Genomic DNA, 12,875 nt, shown 5'->3' on the forward strand with positions numbered 1-12,875 from the left:
AGTTCTTTGTCTCCCTCTCTCTCTGCCCTTCCCCCACTTGTGCTCTTTCTCTCTCTGTCTCTGTCTCTGTCTCTCTCAAAAACAAATAAAAATTTTTAAAAAAGATGAATAAGTTTTAGAGATCTGCCATACCATTTTGTGACTCTAGCTAACAGTACTGTATTGTACATGTAAAATTTTGCCAAGAGAGTAGATCTCATATTAAGTGGTATTACCATAATAAAATAAAGATAAAAACAAATTATAGCTTACATTTTTTTGAGTGATTACCATGAGTCAGCACAGTTTTAAATGCTTTACATGTAATAACTCATGTAATCCTCACAGCTACCCTAGAAGTCCCATTTTACAGGATAGGAAACAGGGCACAAATTGGTTAAATAAGTTGCCCCAGGTCACAGGGCTAATGTGGCAGAGCCAGACTATGGACACAGCTCCCTGACTCCCTGACTGGTGGGCTGTGTGGCCTGCCTGGGGCATCACTAAAGTAGTGAGTAACAACAATGCATTAGATTATCTAGGACTGCTCCTTAATGTATTCCTGTGCTTTTAAAAGTTCTTTTCCTGAAACTCAAGTGGTGAAATATAATTCTCCTCCCGCCTTCCTTCTCTTATAACTTTATCCATCCATTCTTTTATTCAACAAATGTCTCTTAAAATCCCATAAATGTGAGAATATGTGATGACTAGCCGTCCTAGTAGCTTGGCACTTTGTTTTCACTCTTGCTTCACCTGCCTTTGCTCTGGCTTCTAGGATAAAAATATTACACCCATATCACAGATGGAGAAGTTAAATCATAAAAGTATACGACTGTTTTTATTGATACTGAGAGATAATTATCCAGTTGCACTTGTGTTTTTAGCTAGACTATTGTCCCAGAAAACAGATTTCCTCTTTTGATATTTGAGACAGTAATAAATACTTTGCATTAAAGTGATGCATTGTTTTATATTTTATAGTATTTTTAATGCTTCATATGGTCCCAAATTTGAATGGTATGAGAAAGTTTATAATGAAAGTCTTTTTCCCTCTATTACCCGAATGCTCAGTTCTTTTATCCACAGTCAATGTTTCTGGATTTTGTAAGCTTTTCCAGAGCTATTTTATATATTTATCAGCAAGCACATATACATATATAATATATGTGTGTACATGTATATATATTCCCCTTTTGGTACATAAATAGTAACATACTGGATACATAGTTCTATAAATTGATTTTTTAATTTAATCTATGTTGGAAATAATTTCTCAATCTTTTATGGATGCATAGTATTCAATTATATGCACTTAAATAGTTTATTTAACCCTATTGATGAACCCCTAGGTCATATCTAGCCTTTTGCTATTCTATATAATGCTGCAATTAATGATTTTATACCTGTTGCAAGAATTTCTGAAGGAGAAATCACTAGGTTCAAAGTTAAGTGCACCCATAACAAAGAACACACCTAGCACCCATATCTTGGTTTCTAAATACCATTCTCCACGCAAAGGAACCAGGACTCCTTAGAAAATGGTCAGTTCCAGGACAAGATCTGGGTGGGCATGAGATGAACGTGGGGCATCTTACAGTGACAGAAAGTGGCGAAGTGCCAAAGAATAATGGGGATGTATCAAAAGAACACAGAAGTAGGCTTGAATGAGTGTTCACTGACCAAGCATGAAATACTTTGGTCATCACAATAAGGTTAGTAACCCAAATCAACTTATTAAATCTAGGAGTCCATCCTGATAGAAATTGAATATATTCACAGTCACAAAATATCTCCCCAAAAGATCATTACAAAGGGAAAAACAGCGGGGTACCTGGGTGGCTCAGTAAGTTGAGCGTCTGACTTTAGCTCAGGTTGTGATCTCACAGTTCATGGGTTGGAGCCCCACATTGGGCTCTTTGCTAACAGCTTGGAGGCTGAGGCCTGCCTTGGATTCTGTGTCTCCCCCTCTCTTTGCCCCTCCCCAACTCACATGGGAGTAAAAATAAATAAACATTAAACAAAATTTAAAGGAAAAAACAGTAACTTGGCAGGTACCACCATAACCAAGTGATCAAAATGACATCACCAGTAATTGGGCAAACTGACTGCAATTGAGTACTTCTCTGATGCACTGAGGAAGGATACAACATCACTTCTGTGGTATTTTTCCCAAAAATGCATACCCTCTATCTAATTATGAGAAAACATTAGATAAACCAAAAATGAGGGATATTCTACAAAACAACTGATCAATACTTTTCAAAAATACCCTGAAAACAAAAAAGACCAAAGAATTAGTCCATCTCCAGTGAGCCTAAAGAGACATGACAACTAAATACAACAAATGACTTTACATTGGATCCTGGAAGAGGAAGAAAATATTTTAGTATGAAGGACGTTTGTTGGAGTGTAGATAAAATTTGAATAAGATATGTGGGTTATATAATAGTATTATGTTGCTGTTCATTTTCTGATTTTGACAACTTTTCAATGGTTAAATAATGGAATGTCTTTGTAGAAAATTTTCAGAAGTAAACTCTTGGCAATAAAATATATGTGTGTGTGCATTTACAAATAGATGTGTATAGATATAGATATATACAGAAAGAAAGAAGGAGGAGAGATGAGAGGGAGAAAGAGATTGAGAACTATAATGCAAATATTATAAAACATTAACATTTTGACAATCTGGGTCACAGGAATTCTATGATATTCTCACTATTTTTGTGAAATTTTTAGTTTTTTTTTAAGTTAAAAGAAAATATATGTGCGTTTGAAATTTTGATACATTATGTCAAACTGTCTGCTAGAGAAACTACAAATATTCTCTCCTACCACCAGCAATGTACAAAAATGGCACTTGATACTTAAAAAAAAAACCACATTTGCACACTGCACCAGAAGAACTTATTACTACTCGTACAAATAGGCAAAGGTATTTTCTCCATTTTACATAACTGAAGCTTCCAGCAGCGTAGACAGTAAGAGGAGTGGTTAAGAACACAAGGTTTTGAAATAATAATTATATGCTATTTCGCCCTAATCAGGCTGGCAAACATAAAGTTTGAAAATACTGAGCATTGGCAGGGATGTAAAGAAATGAAAACTCTTACAGTCTGTTGGAGGGGGTGTAATTTAGTGCAATCATTTTGTAAAACGATTTGGCAATATTTAATAAAGTTGAAGATGTGCACAGCCTGCGACCCAGCAATCCCATTTTGAGATGTGCATCCTGGAGAAACTCACACACACACACACACACACACACACACACACACACACACACACTTGGGCTCCAGGCCGTGCAACTCGGAATAGCAAACAGTGGGAGACAATCTAAATGCCCACCAAGGGGCAAATGGTTGAAAACATAGTGGCCTATTCCCTCTAATACTGTTATTAAATAAAAGTATTAGAACCATAAAACATAATGTTGAGTAAAGAAAGCAAATTGCAGAAGAAGGTGTACCCTTTCTGTGCATTTTTTGGAGTGTTGTATGTGGCTTGTGAACACACATCCATGGAAAAGGAGTATAGTCTTTCCCAGGGAGGTTATGGTTCAATAGAATTGTTATTTTGGGAAAGGAAGTGAGAAGAACAGGAGTGAAAAAGTCTAAAAGGGAGATTCATCTTTGTAACACTTTATTGCCAAAAAAAGATATAAAGCAACTATGACAAAAAATAATAGCATTTGTTAAATTCAGAGTACTAAGTACATAGGTATTTATTAGATTATTCTCTTTACTTTTTTGAATGGGTAAAATGGTTTAAAAGAAAAAAGTAGGGAACAATGAACATGAGCCTTAAGGTTCAAAGTTCTGGGTTCACATCTCTAACACTTACATGTTGTATAATATTGTGCAGTTTCCTTAACATCTGTGGACTTCAATTTCACCACGTGTAAAGTGGGGATAGTATTGCTTACTTTGAAATGCTAGTTTCAAGACTGAATGTGGTGTATATAAAGCCCTACCACAATGCCCTAATAGGTGCTCAAAACTAGTCGCTATTACTATAACCAGTGATTCTCAACTGGGGACAATTTTGCCTCCCCCAAAGGGGACATTTGGCAATGTCAATGTCTAGAGACATGTCTGATTGCCACAAGTAGGAATCACTTAATGACATCCTACAAGGTACATCCTATCATGTTCAGGATAGCTCTCCCCACAGCAAGGAATTATTTGGCTCCCAGTATCAGCAGTGTTGAAGTTTAGAAACTCTGCTGTTGTCAAAATGGCCCCAAATTTGAACTGGATCTTTTGACTCCCAGTTGAGTGCTCTTGCTTCCACAACACATGACCTTTCTATTAAATGATGAGGGCACCTGGGTGGCTCAATCCATTAAGCGTTCAACTCTCAATTTTGGCTCGGGTCATGATCTCACAGTTCCTGAGTTGGGCTCTGTGCTGACAGTGTGGATCCTGCTTGGGATTCTCTCTCTCCATTTCTGCTCCTCCCCCCGCTCATGCTTGTGCTTTCTCTCTCTCAAAATAAACAAATAAACATTTTTTTAAAAATGACTTGAGTAACTGGTAGGTAATCAATATTTACCCACCTTCTAGTCTATAGGCTTCACATTGCCCTCCTTCTAGTCAATAAGCTACTGAGCAGAACAACTGCCTGGGATATAAAAGGTCTTCATAAATATTGAATGAATGAATGAATGAATGAATGAGCCCATGAATGAGGGCACCCTCTTAAATTGTGAAGATCTAGTCACTGTTCTTGGAATAACTTCTCTGATTCCCCATTCATTTGAAATGAGGATGTACTCAGTTTTCATTTTCATATATAAAGAGAAGAACCAGAAAACAAGTGAGTGTGAAGTTCTCAGAGCCCTGTAGCCCATATCAGAGGGTCCTCTAACTACTATGGACTAGTCTTCCAGTGATCCTTGTCAAGACAGCTCTGGAATTTGCTGAGACACAAAACCCTTCAGCTTAAATTGACCATGGCCTCACAAAGTAAAGTGAGAAATTAACCTAAAGATGAAGAGCATAATTATGACACTTAAATCTGATTTGATTCTAATAAAGCTTATGCAAAGTACTTGTTATTTTAATGCAGCATCAGAAACAAATACAATTTCTTGCAACTGTTTACTTTTTTGTTTTATCCCAGGCACTGAGCTGGGGGGACCCAGACACTGTGATTGTTCAGAGGACAACTTTGAGTCCCTTCTATCATCTTTTTCACCATTGACTTAGGAGAGGGTAAGTACCATTTCCTTCTGAATGTTTGCTTTGGCAACACTGAAGTTCTCACCAATTGCTTCAAAGAATATAACAATTTAAAAACTAATCCACACATTCTCATTTCTATTTATGTGCATGTATATCCAACAGGACTTGAAGGAGAGAAGGTATAGTAAATGCAAACCAAACAGTATAGTAAATGCAAAAGGCACAGTGACTAGACTTTGCTTCTAGTCCTGACTTTCCACCTTTAACTGGGTTAGCGACCTTGAGAAGGTTACCAAAGCCTTCAATTTCTTCATCTGCAAAATGAAAGGTTTGGGCTGGATTACTTGGAAAATATTTCTATAAACTTCTTAATATCACATTTTCAGAAAGATTGAAAGGCAGTGATTTAAAGCAATGACTTCTAATATATTATGGGCAATACATCTGCTTCTATCACTGGAGTACTTGCTAAAAATGTACATTTTTCAAGTCCCATCCCAGACCTACCAAGTCAGAATCTCTGAGGCTGAAGAACAGAAATCTGCCTTTTTAACAAATTCCCCAGGTAAACTGGATGCACAGTAACATTTGAGAACCACTGTCCTAACCACTGTAAGCATCATTTTATCTACGTGTACATTTAGTTCTGTGAGATATGATGAGTTAGGTCTGGGCCAAGCAGCAACTGGCTGAAATCACTTGTATTCATATAAGAATTAACAAAGTCGGCTTCTGATGTTTTTTTTTTTACCTTTTGTTTCTTGGCTCTGTACCTTCCCCTTTGGCTCATTCCTCCCCTCAACACTTTGTTGGCTAAATCTAGGTGTCTTTGGCTCCCTTCCCCTTGGCTGCAATTGAATGAGAGTAAAATCCTTTTGGAAATGACTGTTAAAGGATAGAATCTCCTCTAGACTCCATTCAAAATGTGATCTCATTGGTGTGTATCACTCCTGGAGATGTCATAGTTATTACCTCTTCATTTTACAATGGCTTTGCCGTCAATCTTTTGCTGTGGAAGGTTGGGCTTTGCTCCCAAGGATGTCATCACTATGAAATGACTAAAGGGATGTGGATGGAGGTAAATCATGTTTGCATGTGGAACCAAGATGGCAGACTTCTAGACAGAAGGGCCTGTGTCCAGAGATCCCAAATCAGACAGAACCAGACGCTGCTCAAGGCTCTGGCCTGTGAATCAGAAAAGCATTCAACTGTGCTGTAGGCTAGTTCTGTTGCCAGTATAGCATCCATAGCATTTCATGCTTTCTATATTGTGTGCCTAAACCCTCAAGGAGTCACAGGCAGCCATGAAGAGACTTCTATCTTAAAGGAAAACTAAATCCTGGCTTTGAAATACATACAGTGTCTCCCAGTACTGCCTACAGAGACTTCCCACCAGGATCAGTCTAATTGCTCAGTGGGTGACTGTTGCTCTTCTCAAGAGCTTCAGCAGATAGTATTTTCTGGTATCAAATAAAGGGAAGTGGAGCTTTAAGAACATAGTGTTGCTGTTGTCTTCTGTGGGTCAGATATTAAACTCTCCTCCCAAATCACAGGCAAGGTACTGTATATGATATGTCAGGTAAAGTACTAACAAGTGCCCCTTCATGAGAGAGCCACTCGCACCTAAAGTGCGTTCCAGACAACACCCACTGCTGGCCGGGGATGGATGTGGGCTTTATTTGATTTGGGGCTGATTTATTTGTTTGCCTTGCTTCTAGAACAGAATAACTTGGATTTAATGTCTCGAATACTGAATCCAATACTTCTAGGTTCACTGACTTGTTATTATTTAGCATTTATGAAGTATATGTCAATGCACTTGGTGCTTTACAGTGACTCATAAAAAGGCATGATCCTGGCTGTTGAGCATACGGTTGCTACCAGTTGAATTACTGCCTAGGTAAAAATGATCACAGGGCCAATCTGGATATCCTTTGCCCACAAAACAACTATATATTTGGGTTCCTCACTGCATCTTAATTCAAGCACAGGTGTGGTAGCTGCTTCTACCATTTTGATATCAGTATTCTAATGCAGTAGATGCACAATATAGGTCCTGACACTTAGGAAAAGCTTAGCAAAAACATGGATGGATGGATGGATGGATGGATGGATGGATGGATGGATGTTTGGGTGGATGGGGAGCCCTCTCCTCAATAGACATATGTCATTTTTCTATTTTTCCCTCCACCTAATGGCTTTATTTATGCATCTTACAAACCTTGCGGTTATAGAGCTGGTTGACTTGGAAGGAACTGTTATTTAAGTGGCCTTTTGCAAAGAAGATGAGATCAATATATCTATGATGTAGACAGGAACATAATGAGAAACAGATTACCCCAAATCATATGAACTTGTTAACAATATTATATCAATATCAATTTCTTGGTTTTAATTATATAAGATGTTACCACTGGAGAAAGCAGAGTGAAGGGTATAGGGGAAATCTCTGTACTATTTTTGCATCTTCCTGTGAGTCTATAATTCAAAAAGGAATTGCATAAACAAAATCTTCACATCTTTGCAGTCACCTCATTGCCTACGTCTTCCAATCACTAGGTCCTCCACTAATAATAGCAAGCCCAAGTGTGTCCCTTCAGGACTTCCAAAACAGCAGAAGCAAAAATAGAATTATACATGTGAGAGATTTTTGGGGGGAAATTCCTGGGAGGCAAAAAGTGAGAGGGATTCAGGTTGGGAGAGTCTTCAAATTGGCAGGCAGTTCTAATAACTAAGAAGGAGAGAGGGCAGGAGGGTTTGGGTAGGAAGAGCTTCAGACTCCAGAAAAAAAGTCAGAGAAAAATCTCAACCAAGCCAACCGAGTCCCTGAGCACACTTAATTATGAGAGGAGTCCCACATGGGGAAAGATGGCCAAATTTAGTCCCTTCGCTGGCTTTAGTCCTTACTGGTGCAGCCTGGAAGCAGCCTGGCCTGGGACGAATACTGAGTGAATCCATAAGTGCTGAGACTACTGGAGGCTGTCAGTCAGCTGTGCTTCCAGAGCAGGTTATCTTCAAAGGGGAGCTGATCCTCCAGCGCCACCATACTAGGCAATGTTTTTCTCTCAGTCCTCTGGCCTTTCTATCTACTCCTTAGTGACTTTGACCCTTTGTGCCTCGGTTGGACTCCTATTCTAACTCCCAAACCAGAGTGAATTCCACTGTCTGCTGCTCCTACATATCTGCTCCCTGCCTAAACAATCCAGTTTTTAAAAAGTCGTAGAACTGATGTAGTTGCTCCACCATATGTGTTATCCAACATCAGGTGGCCCTCATTCCCCAGTATCTTTCACTGTCCTTCCTCTGTTGACTACATGCCATACTTCTCTCTGTGTTTGTTGCAACCCTGTTGCACTTTGATCAAGTACTTCTATGCTGCCCAAGCTCTCATTTTTTCTGGTTGGCCTTCCTCCATGAGCTCCCAAAGTGTTCTCCCTCTCATATCTCACATCAACAGCTTTCTTCATCTTCCCCTCCTCTCTTTAAGTGTTGGACGAAGAAAGGCCCTTCTCCTGCCCAATGCCTCCCTCTCTTTGGGTTCTCACTTGCTTTCTGCCTGCCTACTCTGGTTGTGTCAGTTATCTCTCTCTCTCACTCTCTCCCTGCCCCCTCTCACGCATTTTCTTTCTCTCTGCTCCACTGGGATTCTTCCACTTAGTCCCTGAACCTTGGCTCTTTTTTCCTAAACCAAACTTTCCCCTGATCCTTCTACTACTTTGAACTATACTCATGTATGCCTCATCAACAAACCTCTTTGGGAGGTGTGTCTACACTTGCTGCATCCTCCCCTTTCTCACCAGACACTCATCCCCTAAACCCCCCTCTCCCCCACCACTCAAGTGAAGCTGCTTCCTTGCAAGTCTCTACTGCCAAACCCAATGCCTCATCTTTTGTTGTGCCTTCCATGACCTTTCATCTTGTCTCTTACCCCCTTGCTCTCCACATGTTCTCCTCCCTTGGCTTTGCTGCTCTCAACTCTTCCTATCTGTCTAACTTTATCTTTTCTGACTACTTATTGCCTCTAAATGTAAATGTTCCCCAAGATTCTGTCTTTAACACTCTTGATTTGACTCTATATTTTCCCTTGACATTCTCCTCCATTTCCATGATTTTCACTCTCCAGGCTCTGCAATAACTCTAGGTCCCCACTCTAACTTCCCTCTCAAAGTTAAATTCCTCAACAGTGTCCCTATGCATCTTACCAGAGCTTCAAATTCTGTACCTGCACTTTCCTCCCAGGTGCTCTTCTCCTCCCATCTTTTCTGTTTCTCTTAGTGAGACCCCATTCTGTCACTCATCCTGATTGGAATCTTGTAGTCAACTTGACCCTTCATATCCATTGCTCTGGCCTTCCTCTGTAGAGCCTCTCCCCACCTCTCCATGCCTATGGTCACTGCCCTCATTCCAGCCCTCCCTACCTGTCCTGTGGGTTCCTATAGACACCTCTAAATTGGCCTTTCCACCTTGAGTCTTTTCTCCTTCCAGGCCATAATAGTCACTGATGGCAGTTTTATTTTCCTAAAAGCATAGCTTTCATTATATTCCTTTTGTGCCGAAAAATCTTTGATGGCTCTACATTGTATACTCAACTCCTTCCTGCATAGTAGCTAAAAATAATCTCCTCCCAACTAAACTGCCATGATATTTTTCTCCAAATGCCTTTCTTTTAGCACTTATTATTAACTGATTACTAACAGGCTAATTCTCCCAGCTCTGTGCTCCACCTCTCACTGACCCCCCAAAGAAATAAAGGAGTGTGTGTGTGTGTGTGTGTGTGTGTGTGTGTGTGTGTGTGTTATTCTTGTTCCTAATCTATTTTTGTATGTTTTCACCTGCAGTAACTAGCCTCCTACAAGGGACATGAGAATTAAGCATTCTCTTGGGTTCTGCTCTTAAATAGGGGTCACAGTACGGTGACTAAGAGCAAGGCTCTGAGATCCATCTGCTTGGGTTCAGATCCTATAACCTGTGTACATATAATTTACCTCTCTGAGTCTTGGTTTCTTCATCTATAAAATAGGCTAACGACTGTATATATGCCATAGGATTATTATGATGACTACCTAAAGTAATGCACATAACAGCCTTAGAACCATGCTTGGCACCTAACAGCACTCAGTGTTAGCTATTGTTATTATCACCATCATTATTGTTTTATCACTCTTGCAGCATGACATTATCCACAGCTTAATTAGTCACTGTTTGGCACGAGAGACTAACTTGGGAATTATATACAACTGGTGAATTAATATCCTGAGTACTTCCACTAAGACATCAGGCTAATAATTTTTGGTACTTTAGATAACCCATGATGGGTCCCAAAGGATTCTGAAACCAAGAGTCTACATTTTTCCTAGTAAGAATGGATTTTTTTTGTTTTAATTCTCCATAGTTTAATGTAACAGCTTCCACTATTGGACAACTGTAAGCTGAGCTGAAGAAGGAAAGAAAGTCCTGTTGACACAGAAATCTGGTCCCCCACATATGAGATAACACACATGATTCAGGCTGTAAAAGAGACCAAGGACCTGGCAAAGATGGCAAAAGATAAAGTGTAGGAAGAGGGAGCGGCTGTGTTAGAGGAAGTTTTAAGAAAGCAATTTGAAATACCAAAGTCGATTCTAACAAAGTCATTAAAATGAGGGTGAAAACCGGGTGGCTAGATGGTTGCATTGTGAATATAATTAATGCCACTGAAATGCACACCAAAAATGGCTAATTTTATGCCATATACAAATATTCACATAATAATAAAGTAAATACACACACCAGAAAAATTAGACAGCTAAATTATATAACAATTTATAATAATACTTGTATTTTAGACATATTTTTATATGACAGATCTGCTTATATCAGTTGAGTGTTCACTGAGCACCTACTCTGTACAAACACTGTGCTTGGTATGTTGTATCATAATATGTAGCTATATTTTTCATGTGTTCATGCTCACATGATCATTACTATTGACAAAAGAATGATATTATCCATGTAGGATAAATAGCTATCAATTCAATCACCGTAGACCTGTGGCCAAGGTACACCTGTCTTAATTGAAACAAAAGAAAAATAAGGACCTGACTTCAAAATTGTTTGAGAAGTACCTTCTGCTTTAAACTCAGACAATTCAAGTATGATCCAACCAGCATCTGTACCATCACTGTTATATTTGGAAGAACTAATGTGTTATTTCTTCCCTTCTAACTGTGCATGAATCCAGTCTAACAGCAATCACTAAAGAAGTTTGCAAATAAACAACCAAGTCAAAAGTGGGAGCAGAACCTTGGATCACATGGGTGATATCAACCTCGCTTACTGAGAAGCCTGGTTGCTTTTCAACTCCTCTACACATTTAGGGAGAAGAAGGGATAATGACTCTGGCTGATAGTCATCTTCGAGTCTGTCCCCAACTCTCTTTCCCCTGCAGGAAGACATAAAAAAAAAAAGAACAGAAGTAGTAATGTTATGGAGGAGCTTCTTATAACGGGAAGGAGAATCAAGCAGACTTACAAAGGTAGGCAGGTTATAATTTGGTTAAATTTGATTTTGGTAGCAATAGTGAAAGCTTTGATAGACACAAAAATTTATTTTCACTGTAAAAGGCAATATATATTTGGAAAAGCACATATATACAGTTTATAGTATACTCATAAAGTCAAGGAAGATGTAATCACCTACCAGGTCAAAACAGGGAATATTGTCAGCCGCTCATAAACTCCAGCTCCACTGCAAGCTCCTTCTTGATCATACTTCCTTCCTTCTCCAATACTGATAAGCATTTTCCTGGATTTTATGGTAATCAATTCCTTTCTTCTCTTCAGAGTTTTTTTTTTTCATTTGTGTTTTGCTTCTTTTCTTCAACATGATGACTGACCATAAGTTTTGTCCATGGAATGCACTCATTTTTAATGCATGTATTTTAGTGTAATATTCCATTGTATAAATAGAAGGGACCGTGTTCCTGTTGATGGATACGTGGTTGCTACTGTGAACATTTTTATCATGTATCCTGTACCCATGCTCACAAATTTCTCTCAGGTGGTGCTTCTTCTACTTGAAAGCTCATGACCATCACCCAGATGGTTCACAAATGACAAGGCTCCACCCTCAGGTGTCTGATTCAGTGGAACTGGGGTTACATTTGAGAGTTTATATTTCTAAGAATTTCCCAGGTGATGCTGATGCTACCAGCTGAGAATAGGGACCATACTTTGGGAGCCACTTTTTAAAGTTATTGGAAGAGATTTTAGGGGGATGTCAGGGGGAGTGCATCTCTTCAGCTTTACTAATTAACGCAAAACTATTTTCCAAACTAGTGTCTTTACAATCCCACCAGCAATGCATGAGTATCCGTTGTTCTTTGCACCCATGCCAACACTTGTTATTGTCGGACTTCAATGTTTGCCAAGCCAGGGGGGTGTAGGAGGTGTCTCTCATTGTAGTTTATTTTGCGTTTCCTTAATTCCAGTGAATCTGAGCACTGATTGGCCATTTGGATTTCCTTTTGTGTGTGAAGTCACTATTCCAGTCATCTGCCCATTTTTCTGTGGGTTATCTATTTCTTACTGATATGTCAGTTCTGTTTATTGAAAAGACAACAGGGGTGCCTGGGTGGCGCAGTCGGTTAAGCCTCCGACTTCAGCCAGGTCACGATCTCGTGGTCCCTGAGCTCGAGCCCCGCGTCAGGCTCTGGGCTGATGGCTCAGAGCC

At 39.4% G+C, this 12,875-nt stretch overlaps 1 long non-coding RNA gene across 1 annotated transcript; it reads right to left on the reverse strand.

The window, feature by feature from the left end:
* Positions 1 to 5,888: 5,888 nt before the first annotated feature.
* Positions 5,889 to 12,863, reverse strand: LOC122494406. The gene is made up of 2 exons (XR_006300153.1): positions 11,844 to 12,863; positions 5,889 to 11,586 (listed from the first exon to the last, which is right to left on the reverse strand). It is a non-coding gene; the product is annotated as an uncharacterized LOC122494406 (long non-coding RNA).
* Between the last annotated feature and the right edge of the window lie 12 nt (positions 12,864 to 12,875).

The sequence above is a fragment of the Prionailurus bengalensis genome, chromosome E2, assembly GCF_016509475.1.
Source record: "Prionailurus bengalensis isolate Pbe53 chromosome E2, Fcat_Pben_1.1_paternal_pri, whole genome shotgun sequence".
NCBI classification, from domain to species: Eukaryota; Metazoa; Chordata; class Mammalia; order Carnivora; family Felidae; genus Prionailurus; species Prionailurus bengalensis.